The sequence below is a fragment of the Natator depressus genome, chromosome 1, assembly GCF_965152275.1.
Source record: "Natator depressus isolate rNatDep1 chromosome 1, rNatDep2.hap1, whole genome shotgun sequence".
NCBI lineage: Eukaryota > Metazoa > Chordata > Testudines > Cheloniidae > Natator > Natator depressus.
Genome location: NC_134234.1, coordinates 257,584,546 through 257,603,703, shown reverse-complemented (window position 1 = coordinate 257,603,703; position 19,158 = coordinate 257,584,546). Strand labels below are relative to the sequence as shown.

At 47.2% G+C, this 19,158-nt stretch overlaps 1 long non-coding RNA gene and 1 pseudogene across 2 annotated transcripts; one reads left to right on the top strand and one right to left on the bottom strand.

Annotated features, from left to right (window-relative positions):
* The first annotated feature begins 14 nt into the window (after positions 1–14).
* LOC141980442 (uncharacterized) lies at positions 15–18,331 on the top strand. 2 transcript variants are annotated; one of them, XR_012637561.1, is made up of 4 exons: positions 15–786; positions 14,365–15,152; positions 15,886–15,998; positions 17,311–18,331. It is a non-coding gene; the product is annotated as an uncharacterized LOC141980442 (long non-coding RNA). The 2 variants fall into 2 exon arrangements; XR_012637562.1 differs by lacking the exon at positions 15–786 and having other exon boundaries at positions 13,815–15,152.
* Positions 7,561–9,296, bottom strand: LOC141986097 (uncharacterized; annotated as a pseudogene).
* Positions 18,332–19,158: the final 827 nt, after the last annotated feature.

Sequence of the window (19,158 nt, the reverse complement as noted above, 5' to 3'; positions counted from 1 at the left end):
CCGCGATCGCTCCTGCCCTGGAGCCCACGGGAAACCCTGCCCGGTGCTCTCCCGTGCCAGGGGCCGGGCTAGTCCTGGTGCCCGCTCTCAGGCTAATTCTGTTTTTCCTGAAGCCCCAGCGCCTGCAGCCAGGCGGCTGTTTGATGGTTTCCGCCTTAAAGTAAGAGGGAGTGTGGAGAAAGCGTCACACTGTGACCACCCCCCTGCAGCCTGAAGACTCAAAAAGCAGAAGGCGAATAAAAAACACCCAATTATTTTACATAATCTCAAGATTTTTAAAGCCAAGTTCTTGATTTTGGATGAGCATGAGTCATGAATTTTGAACACTGGGGGGGGGGCCCTAGTGCAACTTCTTTTTTGGTCCTGGCTTTTGTTTGTTTCTCTCAGCACTTGGGGACTGTGCACACCCTTAATGCACACTGGTTTTCTTGAGATACAGCCAGTCATAAAATATAGGAAGATGGCAGGTTATTGGGGTAACTTTCTGTCAGAGAAGAGTGGTAGCCATCCTCAGTGCTGTAGTTCCTGTCCTGACTCTTAAAAATTGAGCCTTTGCAGGAAGACAGGTCTCAGAGTAGCAGCCGTGTTAGTCTGTATCCGCAAAAGGAAAAGGAGGACTTGTGGCACCTTAGAGACAAACAAATGTATTTAAGCATAAGCTTTTGTGAGGTACATACAGCTCACTTCGCCAGATGCATTCAGTGGAAAATACAGTGGGGAGATTTATATACACAGAGAACATGAAACAATGGGTGTTACCATACACACTGTAACGACAGTGATCAGGTAAGGTGAGCTATTACCAGCCGGGGGGGGGGGGGGGGGACGACGGGACCTTTTGTAGTGATAATCAAGGTGGGCCATTTCCAGCAGTTGACAAGAACATCTGAGGAACAGTGGGGGAGGAGGGAGAAATAAACATGGGGAAATAGTTTTACTTTGTGTAATGACCAGTCTTTATTCAAGCCTAAGTTAATTGTATCCAGTTTGCAAATTAATTCCAATTCAGCAGTCTCTCCTTGGAGTCTGTTTTTGAAGTTTTTTTGTTGAAGAATTGCCACCTTTAGGTCTGTAAGCGAGCGACCAGAGAGATTGAAGTGTTCTCCTACTGGTTTTTGAATGTTATAATTCTTGACATCTGATTTGTGTCCATTTATTCTTTTATGTAGAGACTGTCCAGTTTGGCCAATGTACATGGCAGAGCGGCATTGCTGGCACATGATGGCATATATCACATTGGTAGATGTGCAGGTGAATGAGCCTCTGATAGTGTGGCTGATGTGATTAGGCCCTATGATGGTGTCCCCTGAATAGATATGTGGACACAGTTGGCAACAGGCTTTGTTGCAAGGATAGGTTCCTGGGTTAGTGGTTCTGTTGTGTGGTGTGTGGTTGCTGGTGAGTATTTGCTTCAGGTTCGGGGGCTGTCTGTATGCAAGGACTGGTCTGTCTCCCAAGATCGGTGAGAGTGATGGTTCATCCTTCGGGATAGGTTGTAGATCCTTGATGATGTGTTGGAGAAGTTTTAGTTGGGGGCTGAAGGTGATGGCTAGTGGCGTTCTGTTATTTTCTTTGTTGGGCCTGTCCTGTAGCAGGTAACTTCTGGGTACTCTTCTGGCTCTGTCATTCTGTTTTTTCACTTCTTCAGCAGGTGGGTATTGTAGTTGTAAGAACGCTTGATAGAGATCTTGTAGGTGTTTGTCTCTGTGTGAGGGGTTGGAGCAAATGCGGTTGTATCGTAGAGCTTGGCCGTAGACAATGGATCGTGTGGTGTGGTCTGGATGAAAGCTGCAGGCATGTAGGTAGGAATAGCGGTCAGTAGGTTTCCGGTATAGGGTGGTGTTTATGTGACCATCGCTTATTAGCACTGTAGTGTCCGGGAAATGATCTCTTGTGTGGACTGGTCCAGGCTGAGGTTGATGGTGGGATGGAAATTGTTGAAATCATGGTGGAATTCCTCAAGGGCTTCTTTTCCATGGGTCCAGATGATGAAGATGTCATCAATGTAGCACAAGTAGAGTAGGGGCACTGGGGACGAGAACTTAGGAAGCGTTGTTCTAAGTCAGCCATAAAAATGTTGGCATACTGTGGGGCCATGCGGGTACCCATAGCAGTGCTGCTGATTTGAAGGTATACATTGTCCCCACATGTGAAATAGTTATAGGTGAGGACAAAGTCACAAAGTTCAGCAACCAGGTTTGCCGTGACATTATCGGGTATACTGTTCCTGACGGCTTGTAGTCCATCTTTGTGTGGAATGTTGGTGTAGAGGGCTTCTACATCCATAGTGGCTAAGATGGTGCTCCCCGCTTATGAAAGTCCTACACATCTGAAGTTTTTACAGTTATCTGTAACAGCTTGTCGTTTGAATTTTCTTTGCAGGAAAGGAGTTGTCCTCACAGTTGGGGACCACAGATTTAAATAGATTTTTATAATCCCACCTTTGCCCTTCATTTGCTAAAACAGTAAAATAATTAACCAGTCTGACATTGAAGGATATCATTGGAGTCACTGAAATGAATGAGCAGTTTACACCTCAGAGCTATTGTTTCAGGTACTCTGAGTCTGCATGTGTTTCTGGCCGAGTTATGCTGCCTTGTATTTTGAGGGGTCCCCCACCACCACTGTAATAGCTAAATATATATTTGAAAAAAAAAACAGGCACTGGAGAACATCTGAGACATCTGTCCATCTCACCCCAGCTACTCCTTCAAACCCTTTAGTGGGCATGCATGCAAAGTGCAGCATTAATTCTTATTATAGTCTTGCTGAACTCAGCTTCAAATCAGGGAAACCTTAAGTGATCTGGGGGTTACCTAATGACAATTTGAGACTGGCCTTTTTTCCTAATAAAGAAAATCCCCACTGTAGAAGTGACATAGCACACTGTTACCATTTCATTAATGGAATGGGGGGGGGTGGATGGGGGAGGGGGAGAAGAGATGTTGGTAGCCCATTTATTTCTACAAACAAATCAAGCTTAGGTGGTTTCTACCCCCTTTAAGTTGGAGTGTTTTGCTTTTACTATTTTCCAATTAGTAGAGACTGGCAACATCTGCCAGAAATTAAGTAGGTTCCCCCCACCTTGCATCCTGTTGCTAATACTCCAGTTCCACAGCCTACCAGGGACAGCTGTAGCTGGACAAAAAGGAGGGGGGCGAGTTACTCCTTATTGCAAAGCTGATCTGCTCTGAATTAATTAGTTTCACACACTGTTGAAGTTGACTTGAGTATCTATGGTTTGCCTACATCTCTTGATCCTAGGAGGGCACAATGTAAAGGGGAGGATATGTGACCAGCCCATGTGTCTCCTCTGGGAGAAGCTTCCAGCCCCACCTCCCTAGGCCAGGGCACCCAATTCCTCATTGGCTCCTGGTGGGCTGTGGCCACAGAAGCAGGAAGCTCATGCCTCTGGGCCCAGCTGGAGCCCCCTGTTCCTCCAGGCAGCTCCTCTGCTCCCAGCTCCTTCCCAAGCACCCCCCACCCTGCACACAGCCTCAGGACCACCATGCTCTCCCTGCCTCTACCAAAGTTACCTGCGCTTCTCCTACTGTGCCTCTCCCCAGCAGCCAAGCAGAAGACTGCGGGGGGCAGCACTTGACCCCACATGCCTTCCCACTTTGCTTGGCCTAAGCAGCGAACCATACTACTCTAGGGTATGAGAGTACATGTCAGCTGTTAGTCACATTTCTGAGTACATTCCAGCAGTGCATTAAGCAGTTATACCACACATCACCCTAAGGGTATGTCTACACTACCAAATAAGGTCGAATTTATAGAAGTCGGTTTTTTAGAAATCGGTTTTATATATTCGAGTGTGTGTGTCCCCACAGAAGTTCATTAAGTGCATTAACTCGGGGGAGTGCTTCCACAGTACCGAGGCTAGAGTCGACTTCCGGAGCGTTGCACTGTGGGTAGCTATCCCACAGTTCCCGCAGTCTCCGCTGCCCATTGGAATTCTGGGTTGAGATCCCAATGCGTGATGGGGCTGAAACATTGTCGCGGGTGGTTCTGGGTACATATCGTCAGTCCCCCCTTCCCTCCCTCCCTCCCTCCGTGAAAGCAAGGGCAGACAATCATTTCGCGCCTTTTTTCCTGAGTTACCTGTGCGGACGCCATACCACCGCAAGCATGGAGCCCGCTCAGGTAACCGTCACCATATGTCTCCTGGGTGTTGGCAGACGCGGTACAGCATTGCTACACAGTAGCAGCAACCCATTGCCTTGTGGCAGCAGACGGTACAATACAACTGGTAGCCGTCCTCGTCATGTCCGAGGTACTCCTGGTCGCCTGTGTGAGGTCGATCAGGAGCGCCTGGGCAGACATGGGCGCAGGGACTAAATTTTTAGTGACTTGACCAGGTCATTCTCTTAAGTCTGGCAGTCAGTCCTATTGAACCGTCTTATGGTGAGCAGGCAGGCAATATGTCCTTCTGCACCGTCTGCTGCCAGCCAAAGATGTAAAAGATAGATGGAGTGGATCAAAACAAGAAATAGACCAGATTTGTTTTGTACTCATTTGCCTCCTCCCCTGTCTAGGGGACTCATTCCTCTAGGTCACACTGCAGTCACTCACAGAGAAGGTGCAGCGAGGTAAATCTAGCCATGTATCAATCAGAGGCCACGCTAACCTCCTTGTTCCAATAAGAACAATAACTTAGGTGTACCATTTCTTATTGGAACCCTCCGTGAAGTCAACCCTGTAAGCCGTGTCCTCAGTCGCCCCTCCCTGCGTCAGAGCAATGGCAAACAATCGTGCATCTGAGTTGAGAGTGCTGTCCAGAGCAGTCACAATGGAGCACTCTGATTGGGCTAAAACATTGTCGCGGGTGGTTCTGGGTACATATTGTCCGGCCCCCGTTCCCTCCCTCCCTCCGTGAAGGCAAGGGCAGACAATCGTTTCGCGCCTTTTTTCCTGAGTTACCTGTGCGGACGCCATACCACCGCAAGCATGGAGCCCGCTCAGGTAACCGTCACCGTATGTCTCCTGGGTGCTGGCAGACGCGGTACGGCATTGCTACACAGTAGCAGCAACCCATTGCCTTCTGGCAGCAGATGGTACAGTACGACTGGTAGCCGTCCTCGTCATGTCCGAGGTGTTCCTGGTCGCCTGTGTGAGGTCGATCAGGAGCGCCTGGGCAGACATGGGTGCAGGGACTAAATTTTTGGTGACTTGACCAGGTCATTCTCTTTAGTCCTGCAGTCAGTCGTATTGAACCGTCTAATGGTGAGCAGGCAGGCAATACGGATTGCTAGCAGTCGTATTGTACCATCTTCTGCCGGGCAGGCAAGAGATGACGATGGCTAGCAATCGTATTGTACCATCTTCTGCCGGGCAGGCAAGAGATGAGGATGGCTAGCAATCGTACTGGGCCATCTTCTGCCGGGCAGGCAAGAGATGAGGATGGCTAGCAGTCGTACTGTACCATCTTCTGCCGAGCAGCCATGAGATGTGGATGGCTTGCAGTCCTTCTGCACCGTCTGCTGCCAGCCAAAGATGTAAAAGATAGATGGAGTGGATCAAAACAAAAAATAGACCAGATTTGTTTTGTACTCATTTGCCTTCTCCCCTGTCTAGGGGACTCATTCTTCTAGGTCACACTGCAGTCACTCACAGAGAAGGTGCAGCGAGGTAAATCTAGCCATGTATCAATCAGAGGCCAGGCTAACCTCCTTGTTCCAATAAGAACAATAACTTAGGTGCACCATTTCTTATTGGAACCCTCCGTGAAGTCCTGCCTGAACTACTCCTTGATGTAAAGCCACCCCCTTTGTGGATTTTAGCCCCCTGAAGCCAACCCTGTAAGCCGTGTCGTCAGTCGCCCCTCCCTCCGTCAGAGCAACGGCAGACAATCATTCCGCAGCCTTTTTTCTGTGCGGACGCCATACCAAGGCAAGCATGGAGTCCGCTCAGCTCACTTTGGCAATTAGGAGCACATTAAACACCACACACATTATCCAGCAGTATATGCAGCACCAGAACCTGGCAAAGCGCTACCGGGCGAGGAGGCGACGTCAGCGCGGTCACGTGAGTGATCAGGACATGGACACAGATTTCTCTGAAAGCATGGGCCCTGCCAATGCATGCATAATGGTGCTAATGGGGCAGGTTCATGCTGTGGAACGCCGATTCTGGGCTCGGGAAACAAGTGCAGACTGGTGGGACCGCATAGTGTTGCAGGTCTGGGACGATTCCCAGTGGCTGCGAAACTTTCGCATGCGTAAGGGCACTTTCATGGAACTTTGTGACTTGCTTTCCCCTGCCCTGAAGCGCATGAATACCAAGATGAGAGCAGCCCTCACAGTTGAGAAGCGAGTGGCGATAGCCCTGTGGAAGCTTGCAACGCCAGACAGCTACCGGTCAGTTGGGAATCAATTTGGAGTGGGCAAATCTACTGTGGGGGCTGCTGTGATGCAAGTAGCCCACGCAATCAAAGATCTGCTGATATCAAGGGTAGTGACCCTGGGAAATGTGCAGGTCATAGTGGATGGCTTTGCTGCAATGGGATTCCCTAACTGTGGTGGGGCCATAGACGGAACCCATATCCCTATCTTGGCACCGGAGCACCAAGCCGGCGAGTACATAAACCGCAAGGGGTACTTTTCAATAGTGCTGCAAGCTCTGGTGGATCATAAGGGACGTTTCACCAACATCAACGTGGGATGGCCGGGAAAGGTACATGACGCTCGCATCTTCAGGAACTCTGGTCTGTTTCAAAAGCTTCAAGAAAGGACTTTATTCCCAGACCAGAAAATAACTGTTGGTGATGTTGAAATGCCTATATGTATCCTTGGGGACCCAGCCTACCCCTTAATGCCATGGCTCATGAAGCCATACACAGGCAGCCTGGACAGCAGTCAGGAGCTGTTCAACTACAGGCTGAGCAAGTGCAGAATGGTGGTAGAATGTGCATTTGGACGTTTAAAGGCGCGCTGGCGCAGTTTACTGACTCGCTTAGACCTCAGCGAAACCAATATTCCCACTGTTATTACTGCTTGCTGTGTGCTCCACAGTATCTGTGAGAGTAAGGGGGAGACGTTTATGGTGGGGTGGGAGGTTGAGGCAAATCGCCTGGCTGCTGGTTACGCGCAGCCAGACACCAGGGCGGTTAGAAGAGCACAGGAGGGTGCGGTACGCATCAGAGAGGCTTTGAAAACCAGTTTCATGACTGGCCAGGCTACGGTGTGAAAGTTCTCTTTGTTTCTCCTTGATGAAACCCCCCGCCCCTTGGTTCACTCTACTTCCCTGTAAGCTAACCACCCTCCCCTCCTCCCTTTGATCACCGCTTGCAGAGGCAATAAAGTCATTGTTGCTTCACATTCATGCATTCTTTATTCATTCATCACACAAATAGGGGGATGACTACCAAGGTAGCCCAGGAGGGGTGGTGGAGGAGGGAAGGAAAATGCCACACAGCACTTTAAGCACAGCACTTTAAAAGTTTACAACTTTAAAATTTATTGAATGACAGCCTTCTTTTTTTTGGGCAATCCTCTGTGGCGGAGTGGCTGGTTGGCCGGTGGCCCCCCCACCGCGTTCTTGGGCGTCTGGGTGTGGAGGCTATGGAACTTGGGGAGGAGGGCGGTTGGTTACACAGGGGCTGTAGTGGCAGTCTGTGCTCCAGCTGCCTTTGCTGCAGCTCAACCATACACTGGAGCATACTGGTTTGGTCCTCCAGCAGCCTCAGCATTGAATCCTGCCTCCTCTCATCACGCTGCCGCCACATTCGAGCTTCAGCCCTCTCTTCAGCCCGCCACTTACTCTCTTCAGCCCGCCACCTCTCCTCCTGGTCATTTTGTGCTTTCCTGCAGTCTGACATTATTTGCCTCCACGCATTCGTCTGTGCTCTATCAGTGTGGGAGGACAGCATGAGCTCGGAGAACATTTCATCTCGAGTGCGTTTTTTTTTCTTTCTAATCTTCACTAGCCTCTGGGAAGGAGAAGATCCTGTGATCATTGAAACACATGCAGCTGGTGGAGAAAAGAAAAGGGACAGCGGTATTTAAAAAGACACATTTTATAAAACACTGGCTACAATCTTTCAGGGTAAACCTTGCTGTTAACATTACATACATAGCACATGTGCTTTCGTTACAAGGTCGCATTTTGCCTCCCCCCACCGCGTGGCTACCCCCTCAACCCTCCCCCCTCCCTGTGGCTAACAGCGGGGAACATTTCTGTTCAGCCACAGGCAAACAGCCCAGCAGGAATGGGCTCCTCTGAGTGTCCCCTGAAGAAAAGCACCCTATTTCAACCAGGTGACCATGGATTATATCTCACTCTCCTGAGGATAACACACGAACGGATGTTGCTTGAATGCCAGCAAACATACACTGCAATGCTTTGTTGTACAATGATTCCCGAGTACGTGTTACTGGCCTGGAGTGGTAAAGTGTCCTACCATGAAGGACGCAATAAGTCTGCCCTCCCCAGAAACCTTTTGCAAAGGCTTTGGGAGTATATCCAGGAGAGCCGCAAATGCCAGGGCAAAGTAATCCTTTCACATGCTTGCTTTTAAACCATGTATAGTATTTTAAAAGGTACACTCACCGGAGGTCCCTTCTCCGCCTGCTGGGTCCAGGAGGCAGCCTTGGGTGGGTTCGGGGGGTACTGGCTCCAGGTCCAGGGTGAGAAACAGTTCCTGGCTGTCGGGAAAACCGGTTTCTCCGCTTGCTTGCTGTGAGCTATCTACAACCTCGTCATCATCATCATCTTCTTCGTCCCCAAAACCTGCTTCCGTATTGCCTCCATCTCCATTGAAGGAGTCAAACAACACGGCTGGGGTAATGGTGGCTGAACCCCCTAAAATGGCATGCAGCTCATCATAGAAGCGGCATGTTTGGGGCTCTGACCCGGAGCGGCCATTTGCCTCTCTGGTTTTCTGGTAGGCTTGCCTCAGCTCCTTCAGTTTCACGCGGCACTGCTTCGGGTCCCTGTTATGGCCTCTGTCCTTCATGCCCTGGGAGATTTTGACAAAGGTTTTGGCATTTCGAAAACTGGAACGGAGTTCTGATAGCACGGATTCCTCTCCCCATACAGCGATCAGATCCCGTACCTTCCGTTCGGTCCATGCTGGAGCTCTTTTGCGATTCTGAGACTCCATCATGGTCACCTCTGCTGATGAGCTCTGCATGGTCACCTGCAGCTTGCCACGCTGGCCAAACAGGAAATGAGATTCAAAAGTTCGCGGTTCTTTTCCTGTCTACCTGGCCAGTGCATCTGAGTTGAGAGTGCTGTCCAGAGCGGTCAAAATGGAGCACTCTGGGATAGCTCCCGGAGGCCAATACCGTCGAATTGTGTCCACAGTATCCCAAATTCGACCCGGCAAGTCCGATTTAAGCGCTAATCCACTTGTCAGGGGTGGAGTAAGGAAATCGATTTTAAGAGCCCTTTAAGTCGAAATAAAGGGCTTCATCGTGTGGACGGGTGCAGGTTTACATCGATTTAATGCTGCTAAATTCGACCTAAAGTCCTAGTGTAGACCAGGGCTAAGAGCCTATGTAGGTGGCTAGAGGTGGTGGGACTGGATCCCAAGCCAATGCCAGAGCAGAAGTTTAGATCTAAACTTTGAGCCCAGCTGAAAAAATATTAGACGGTCTGTGGGGGTAGTGAAAGGTTTCTCTTCTCTCCCCTTTTCCAAGTGGTTGGTTCTTCAGGCAGTAAAATTAAGAGGCAGGCCATATGTGTCTGCTCTAGTCACCTTTGGGTTTTGCTAGTTTCTGAACCTGGGCTTAGCAAAACAGTCTCAAGGTTGTTGCATCCTGAATGGAGTGGTGGTATGTGGTAAGACAAAGGGGAAAGATTTTACAATCAGAACCCTAGAACCTCATCAATGGTAACAGGAAGTTGTTTGGGGATTATTTAAATGAAAGGTTCTGGGAACAGCAGTTATCTGGAGACATCCAGAGGTGCTGGTGCAGTTTTCTTCTAGTTTACACCAGAAGTACAATATTGATGTAACTCACTGAAGTCAGGGGAGTTACACCTATTTAATTCAGAAGAGATTCAGATCCAGGTTTCCCTGGACACATTTCTAGTCACCTAAACCTTTAAAAAAAAAGGGGGTGGGTGGGTGGGGGGAAGCCTGCCAAGCTGTTCAGAGTCAAAGAGCATTAAAGAGTTATTAAAATAAACTTCTAGGGAAGCAGAGTATGTTAGACTCTTACTTTGCATTTAAAAATCTGAATCCATCATGCCAAGTGTACACCAAGAAATTGTAGTCACTTGTTAATCTTGTCCAGACGAGGCAGCTTGGATGATGATAGTCCGGACAGTTCTTCCTGGAGGTTGGGATCTGCCAGAAGTGCCAGTCAGCTCTCCACAAAGCCTATTACAAAAAGAATAGTTAGAAGTTCTTGGAGGAAAACTGCTCATTTGCCAACAACTTTGCTAGACACAGTTAAACCCTCCAGTTTGGTACAGGAGGATACACCCCTTTCTTACAGTAGCCAGAATGGTCAAATACTATGGAGTTGAATGGGCAGGTTCCATGCACTATTAGGCTTCCTACATGCCATTACCAAGGAGCCTTAGGCTCCAGATGCTAAAAGCTCACTTGGGAAGACTAGAGAGGCAGTTCAGAAAAGGCTACTCAAAGGCTATGCTTATGTCACCAGCAGATCCAGAAGGTGAGTCATCATGTCAAGGACAGAGTGTCTGATATAGAAGCTAGGTTGGCCCCCTAGAGGGAACGCAGGTCAAGCCATGTGGATTACTGAAAGGGTGGCATCTTCAGATATCTAGGTCAAAGATTAGGGTAAACTCATGGATAAGAAGCCACTAACAGGTACAATACAGTTTAAGCCATGTTATTCTGCATTTATACTTAAATAGAGGAATGGAAATGTTACCCACTATTGAAGATGGATTTTAACCAAGTTTTACCAAGGATACAGAAATACAGAGTTCTTAAAGCCATCTCCACTACCAGGCAGGGGAACAGATTTTAAGTAGATTATCCTCACTCATATTACCAGAGTTAACAAGGGTCCATTTAAAGCATACGGCACAGTATTCAGACAGAGATCCAGGGAGATACTTTAGTCTTGTATAATATAGAAACATTTAAGGGGCAGCCAGATAGCAGAGACTTTGGGGATTCATTTATTATGGGCACAATACAGTTTTATTGTGCAGCTGGCTAGGGAGCAGAATCATCAGGTACAGCATCAACATGGATAAGATATGGTCTCCCCATGTTCTAGTTCTGTTGTAAGTTATTTGGGTACTGTCAAGAGCACACCCCCCATATATCAGAAGGGCTTGTCAAACCAGTTTTTCCCCCCCACCAATGACCTAGTTCTTTATTGGACCTAGAATGAGAGACAATACGATCAGTGCTCATTTATGGACATTTCTTCTCAGCCAATACCAGAATGCTCTTAAGTAAGAGGTATCCAAAGAATTAGGGCATATGGTTTAGATGTCCAGAAGTGACATATCTAGTCTCATACTTTGAACAGCTTCTAGCACAGTAGGATCCACCCAAATCCTGAATGGGGCTTCTTGGTGCTACCTGAATACAAGTGGTGAAAGTATCCTACCAGGCTAGCAGGCTGATTTAATAAGGTCAAGCAAGGAGACTCATCTCACTTGATGAGCACTACTGTTATTGTCTTATTTAGGCTTAGAACTAGCAACAGATGTATGACAGTCATGTTAGTTTCTGGTGGTATGGAGAACTGGTTAGACTCCCTGTAATATGTCGAGAAACATCAAAAGACCCATATTGTTCTTACTAGCAGATATTCTTGTTATGGCTGACCCATGCCAGGTCCTTGCTGCTGCGGAGCTGGCAATATACCAAGTCCTTGCTGCCCCAGCAGCCTGTTCTCTTGCACTTCCCATATGTGTCTGTGGATTTCATGGATCTTCTCAGTTAGCAGATGGTGGTATTCCTCCCGATTTAAGGAAACAGAGGAGAAAGGAAAAGAACCTGTAGATTAGACAGGGTGGGTGAGATTCTGTGGCCTGCATTGTGCAGGAGGTCAGACTAGATGATCGTAATGGTCCCTTCTGACTTTAAGATCTATGAGTCTATGAGATTGCTTAAAGAAACCCCTACCAATATGCTGTGCATGTACAGAAGCTGTCCCAACCCTAAATTCTGCAATGAAGGAGAGTCAAGGTCAGATACTATATGGATTCCCTGCAAGGGCAACCAAAAAAAAAGCCTCTTATTTGTGTTAAGGTATAAGAATTAGGTTTCAACATCCATTCTTTACTGCATGCGAGGAAAGCAGACATTGAAGTCTGGCACTACAGGAAGAGAGTTTGCTTGCTGTGAACATATGCAGATACTAAGCGAGAAGGACACATGCTTTCCACTCACTTCCCCATTCCCTAAAAAAAGCCTTGTGACATACTAGCTTGCATTTTTTTTGGGACCCTCTGGTCATTCATGGCTCTCAGGACAGCTCTATTTCAGATTGAGCTCAAGCCATAGGGTTTAAGGAACTCTGGAAGCCATTTTTGTACACTTTTTTGGCAGAGTGCTCCCTTGTTGCTATCACCAGTTCAAGGGCACTGGGGTGGTAATTGAGGTTTTTTGCTACTGTGTCACCTGGATGGTACTGAGCAGGCCTAAGTATGAGTGCTGGCAGCCTCATCGAACTAGGACTCTAATTAGGGCTGGATCAGTGGAGGAGGACTTGACACAAGCCTAAGCCGTCACCAATACAGTAAGATCTGTGTTTGGTCTGTACTCTCTGGAGCTCTGGTAGCAGAGATAACACCACTTACCCTGCTGTTTGCTTGTTCATACGACTCCCCTTCCACTCTCCGAGCAAATGACACCAGCCTCTCTGTGCGCTCATCTCCCAGTACGGAAGGATCGGGATTGGGATAAACCATTTGGACACTAAACAGGAAGACACCCATGCAACAGAGGATTCAGTTTCTTCTAACTGAAAAATTGCTTCTCAGTCAGAGACAGGCTTTTGGTTTGTGTTTCAGGAATCTCAGGAAAGTAGTTCTAAGGCCTTGAGCAGGACACTTCGGGGGGGTGAGCTTTGACTGACAGCCATGTACCACTGTTCTCACCCCATCCCAACAGGTCATGCTGCATATAAAAAGGAGAAAGACCAGGAAAGTATTTTATCATAGTGAGACAAACTGAGTAGCTTCAGGGAAGGGATTGCCTCCTTACTTATTGGTAAAGAGCCCAGCTCAGTGGGCTCTAATCTCAGCTGGAGCTCTGGCTTTACTGTAATATGAAGACAAAGTTTCCTTGGTTATAAGTAAATATTACATAGAACTTATGTTTTTCCAGTCTATAGTCTTCATTCCCCTCCACCCCCACCAAAAAACCCCCCTCCATTACTGAAGCCTACAGGTCCCTTCTTTTTACTTTTCAGCAAGCCACTTGGAGCATCAGCCACCATCTGCCTTTATTTGGCAAGGGTAGAAGAGTGTGGTGGACAGCGGCGTGTTAACGCCTGAGCCAACAAGGCCTAGGACGGCAAATTTATAATAGCAGCCAGAGGCTGCTTCCCCCAGTGCCGGTTTGCACCCTCTGCCCCCGGCCCAGCCCCGCCCCAACTCCACCCCTTCCCCACCCCCTCTCTGCCCCTATTGGTCCCCTTCCCTAAATCCCCGCCCCAGCCCCGCGTCCTCTCTTGAGCACGCTGCGTTCCCCCCCTTTGTGAACCTGTTTCGTGCACAAGCACTGGCAGGGAGCGGGGAGAAGCAGGACCCAGAGGTGCGCTCAGGGGAGGAGGTGGAGTGGAGGTGAGCTGCGGGCGGCAATTATTTCTGGGCCTAGGGGCGGCAAAATCATTAATCCGCCACTGGTGGTGGAGAGAGGCAGAGAATGGATTTCATGTGAAATCCCATGTTCTTCGATATAGGGCAAAGGACTTCTTAATTCAGAAGCCTGTCCCTCTTCTTGGAGGGAGAGAAGTCCCCTTGTGACACCAGAAGCCTACATCCTCTGAACATGCTCACGCTGTGCCAGGCTCACCGATTCTTGCCACTGGTTATTCCTGCCAGTGCTGGATGATTGTGGTGCTCTTGGCATAGGACCTAGGTTGGCAACAGCTGCCATTTCACCCATCACTGGGCTTAAAAACGAGGGGGAGGGGGAGAGAAGAGAGATTGTTAAGACTTGGAGTTACAATTAAGATCTTAGGTAGCAGCTTTCATCTTAACACCTTTTGCAATGGGTTTCTAGACCAGAGCACATGGGAATCGTTGGTGCACAGGGGTGCAATGCAGGACAAAAAGCCTAAAGGTTATCTGTGAGCCACACCGCAATGGCATATTCTTTCTCTCCCCCGCCCCACCCAAATGTTCTGCTTGGGCAAGGCTAGGAGATGCCCTGTGACCTCACTCAAGAACTCAGATTTACACGTGTGTATTCTGCAGCATGAACCCAAAGCAAGTCCCGGTCATCTTCTATGCCACCTGTCCACTGAGGCAGCAGCAGTGCCCAGGCAGAGCCAGTGAGAATTGAGCCCTGAAGAGACCTGTATGCAACTGGGGAACCACTCAGAGGAGGTTGTCCAGAAGCTGTTCGGTTCTGCACAGACTTCCCCAGGACATCACTGCAGTGTCACTTCAGGGACTGTGTGTCTGCAGCTCTCCAGTTAAGGGATATTTGAGCTACATATAACCTGCCTTGGGTTTGTGCCAGGGAGGGCAGACCAGGGCTCAACACACCGAGGAGGCAGTTGTATCCAAGTCTGAGGCAACACCTTCATTTAGCCCAGGAAGCAAATCCCATCACTGCCAGTGAGACATAGGAGGAATTTGGGTCATCAGAACTCTGCCTAAACAGAAGTATGGCCAGGACTCCGGGAATAACAGCCACCTGTTTTTGAGATATGTGCTAAGGATTTAATGGCCATGAGCACTATTAAAGGACAGCACCTCCAGAAGCACAGGCTCCTAGCACCAGAAGAAGTGTGCCCCCAACAGGAGCAACTCACTCCACTACCTGCAACAGCTTGGGTATTCCTTGAAAGCCTGTCCAAGCATTGACAAAGATCACCGCTCTGCATGGTCTGTCTGTAGACAGAGCTATATGAACTTGTCCAGAGGATTCCAAGTTTGCAGTCCAGGCATAGAATTGGAAGACACAGAAGCCTGTGCAGCTGCAACAAGAGGGTCTTCACTTCCAAGGACAGATGCTCAATTCTTAGTCTGAACAGAGGGTAGGTTGATCAATATTGAGTACAACTTTTCCTCTTTGGGATTTTTTTAATCTGTGTCTGGGGTGGGCGAGGGGGGACAAGAGAAGGGAATTTAAGGAAGAACAGTCTTTCATGTAGACAAGACCTTACTTGTCAAAGTTTATACCCAAAGGAAACACAGATTCAGGAGGGAGACTGGGGCGTGGAACCTCTACACCTGCATTCACTCTCAGAGTGTTGGGATCTAGAGATCAAGAAAAAAAATGTCTGCATCTTGACCAATAGTTTGCCACCCCTTCAGTAGGCTTTGCATGGTTATTTTAAAGAAACTACCCATTTAGAAAATTTAATTTAATGTCTGGGAAGTGAAGATCCTTTACAATTTATCTTGGAAGTGTGATGAGAGGAGAGAAAACAGGGATTGGAGTCGTTCTGAAGAGCAAACCAGTCACTGGGGTAGATCTCTTGTTATCACAAGAAACCCTTCCTAGGTCACTGCCAGGAAGGACCATGGCTGGTTTCAGCATAATCCATTTGTTGAACTAGCAAAGAATAAAGGCAAAGCCTTAGCTGCATGCTCCCCCAGCAGGCAGTAACCTCCTTCAATATCTCCTAGTACTTGCCTCTAGTAGTAGCACAGCGGCTTTCCCTTCAGGTTTTTCTAAGCTTCCTGCCTGATTTTGATACACTCTAATGTTCAGCTCTGCCAAGAATCATCCATCTTCTGCAATACATACGCTTTGCTCTGTTATAGAGAAGAAAGTTTGGCATTTGGGAGGGACAGAGGATTTTTCCAAGCACTGCACAAAGTTGGTTACATTGCCCAGTAACAGAAGCCAAGGCATAAACCCAAGAAGTCATAAAACTGTGAGTCTTCTGTTTATGTATTTTTACAAAAAGTTTCACTCTTTTTTTTACATCTTTGCATAGCATTAGAAGAAACCTGCATTTGAAGTTGAGAAAGGTAGGGGCATGTGAATTGCCATACCACATCGGACCAGTGGTCCGTCTGGTCCAGTGTCCTCTCTCTGACTGTTCAGCACCAGGTGTTTCAGAAGATGGTGCAAAAAGCTCTCTAATACAGTGGTTCTCAACCAGGAGTACATGTACCCCTGGGGGTAGGCAGAGGTCTTCCAGGAGGTACGACGATTCATCTAGCTATTTGCCTAGTTTTACAACAGTCTACATAAAAAGCACTAGCAAAGTCAGTACAAACTAAAATTTCATACAGACAATGACTTGTTTATACTGCTCTATGTACTGTACACCGAAATGTAAGTACAGTATTTATAGTCCAATTGATTTATGAGAAAGTCAGCAATTTGTCAGTAATAGTGTGGCTGTGAAACTTTTTTTTATATTTTTATGTCTGATATTATAAGCAAGTAGGTTTTAAGTGAAGTGAAACGTGGGGTATGTAAGACAAATCAGATTCCTGAAAGGGGTACAGTCGTCTGGAAAGGTTGAGAGCCACTGCTCGAGGAGACACTTATGGACTAATCTGTGCATAGTGTAAGTTGTGTGTTAGCCCTTTTCACTTCTAGTTTGGCTTGTTTTCTGAAATATGAGAGTTCATTATATTCCTAATTCTCTGTTTTCCTTTTTAACAAAGTGTGGCTGTCCTCATTCTCCATTTAACTGGCTGTTCCTTAAGATTTTGAATTACATTGTATTTTGTGATAGATTATTGTAGCGTGTGTGTGTGTGTGTATTTAAAAAAAAAATCTGAGTTTCAGTGACTGTCTGCTTGTTCTTGTATTATGAACTAGGGTAAACCAGAGTGTCTGATCTTCCTTTTCCACGCTAGTCCTATTTTATACATCTCTATTCTGTCCCTTCTCTCAACTAAATGGGTCCCAGTCTCTGCACTCTCCTCTCACACACAAATCTTTCCCTCCTTCTTACCGCTTTTCTTGCCTGTATCTGAATCACTTCAGTTTCTGCACCCCATTGATTTGAGAGAGGGTAGCTAAACCTCAACGTGATCTCCCGGGGATGTGAATCAAGGATTTCTATATTGACATTTTCAGTATTTCCAACTCATTCCTTAGGCAGCCTTAACACGTCCTAGCTTTGCTTTTCTGACTGGTGTTGCAGAGGCTTTTCATTGAGCTGTCCACAGTGATGCCTGGGTGTCAGCAAGCAAGCAAAAAAATTCCCTCTTGATTTTTTCTTCCAGGCTTCCCATCACCTCATCTCCGCCCTCATAACCAAACTGTCTCTTCCTCCGATGAATACGAGTTTCCTTGAAGACAGACCCAACTCCTAAGTTCTCCACCATTTATTTTGCAGCAGTGATGGCATCTTCAAATCCAGTGTCTCTGTAGGCCACAATGAAATCAAGGCAGCTTCTCATCAAAGTATTAGCGGTCGCGATGGCCATTGACTGAGTTTGTAATGCCTTGTTTACAATGTTTACTTGGAACAGGATATTGTGGCAAACCACAACTGAGAGCAGAAATTTGAAGGTAGTGATCTAGTTTGCCAGGCTTTGTGCCTCAGGTCGGATTCTGGCTTTGGATTTACTCAACTGTGCCAGTTCCATCAGGGCATTGTAAACCTCAGTCACTTGGAACCTCTCTGGCCTTACGCTGTCAACGCAGCTCTCCCAGCAAGTGTCACTTCACAGCTGCATGGTCAGATTTGTCACATTGTCCATGAGGATCTTCCACCTGATAGCTGATGCTGAAAACAGGACGTATATCTGTAAGCTAGGAAGTGTATGGTCACATCCTCACATTCCAGACTAGTCACACTGAAATAAGACAATCTGGGGCTGTTAGAAGGGTGATCTGATCTATCACCTCCAGAGAAAGGGAAGAGCCTAAAGGATGTGAAAGGAAGTTTAGTTTGATAGTTTTCTTTTCGGTAAGAACTCACTTATCAATAGACACAGCTGGGAAACCCTAATGTCTTTATAGATGTAGTTGTGAAATCCTCACTTCTGTATTGTTTTGTCATTATAGTTCCCATTTTGCTATTGTTTATTTGCATGGTCTCTGTCTGGTTCTGTGATTGTTTCTGTCTGCTGTATAATTAATTTTGCTGGGTATAAACTAATTAAGGTGGTGGGATATAATTGGTTACATAATCATGTTACATGATCATGTTAGGATTGGTTAGTTAAATTTCAGAAAAATGTTTGGTTAAGGTATAGCTAAGCAGAACTCAAGTTTTACTATATAGTCTGCAATCAATCAGGAAGTAAGGGGGGGAATGGGGGTGGGGAAATTGGAATCATGTTTTGCTAAGGGGGGGAATGGGAACTGGGACACAGGTGTAAGGCTCTGTGGTGTCAGAGCTGGGAAGGGGGACACTAAGGAAGGAAACTGGAATCATGCTTGCTGGAAGTTCACCCCAATAAACATTGAATTGTTTGCACCTTTGGACTTCGGGCATTGTTGCTCTCTGTTCATGTGAGAAGGACCAGGGAAGTAAGCGGGTGAAGGAATAAGCCCTCTAACAATATCCTTTGCAGTGCTCCCAAGAGAGATACTGAATCTAAAGAAGATGACCCCGCATCTGACACAACCAGGCTGCGGGAATGGCAGCTGCAAGGCACAAAGAAAGCCCTTGGATTCAGCACAAGAATCCTTGCCACTGTTTCTTCCCTTCAAGTTCACGCGGTTGTCGTGGCTGCGGCAGTCCTGAAGCTTTATTTTATTCTCATTCAAAATGTTCGTAAACAGTTCTGCTAGGCCTTATCCAGTAGAGTTGTCCACAGACCATAAACAGATAAAGTGTTCCTTTACTTGGATACATCTTCGTCGTCAACCAGTCTTACTGTAAATGACATCTTTTCACTGTGACTAATGTCGGGAGTGCAGTCCGTTATTTCGGTGTAGTGCTTCGCTTTGCTGAACTGCGTCAATATGTTATCAAGCACCTTCCTTGCCATAAGGTCAATCAATTTGGTTTGAATTGTTTTGCTGCAGTAACGGTCCACAGCTTCTTTAAGAACTACTCGATGTAGGTGCTCATGCATAACATCGTTGTATTTCCCGAGGAGCTCTACCAAACTGAGGAA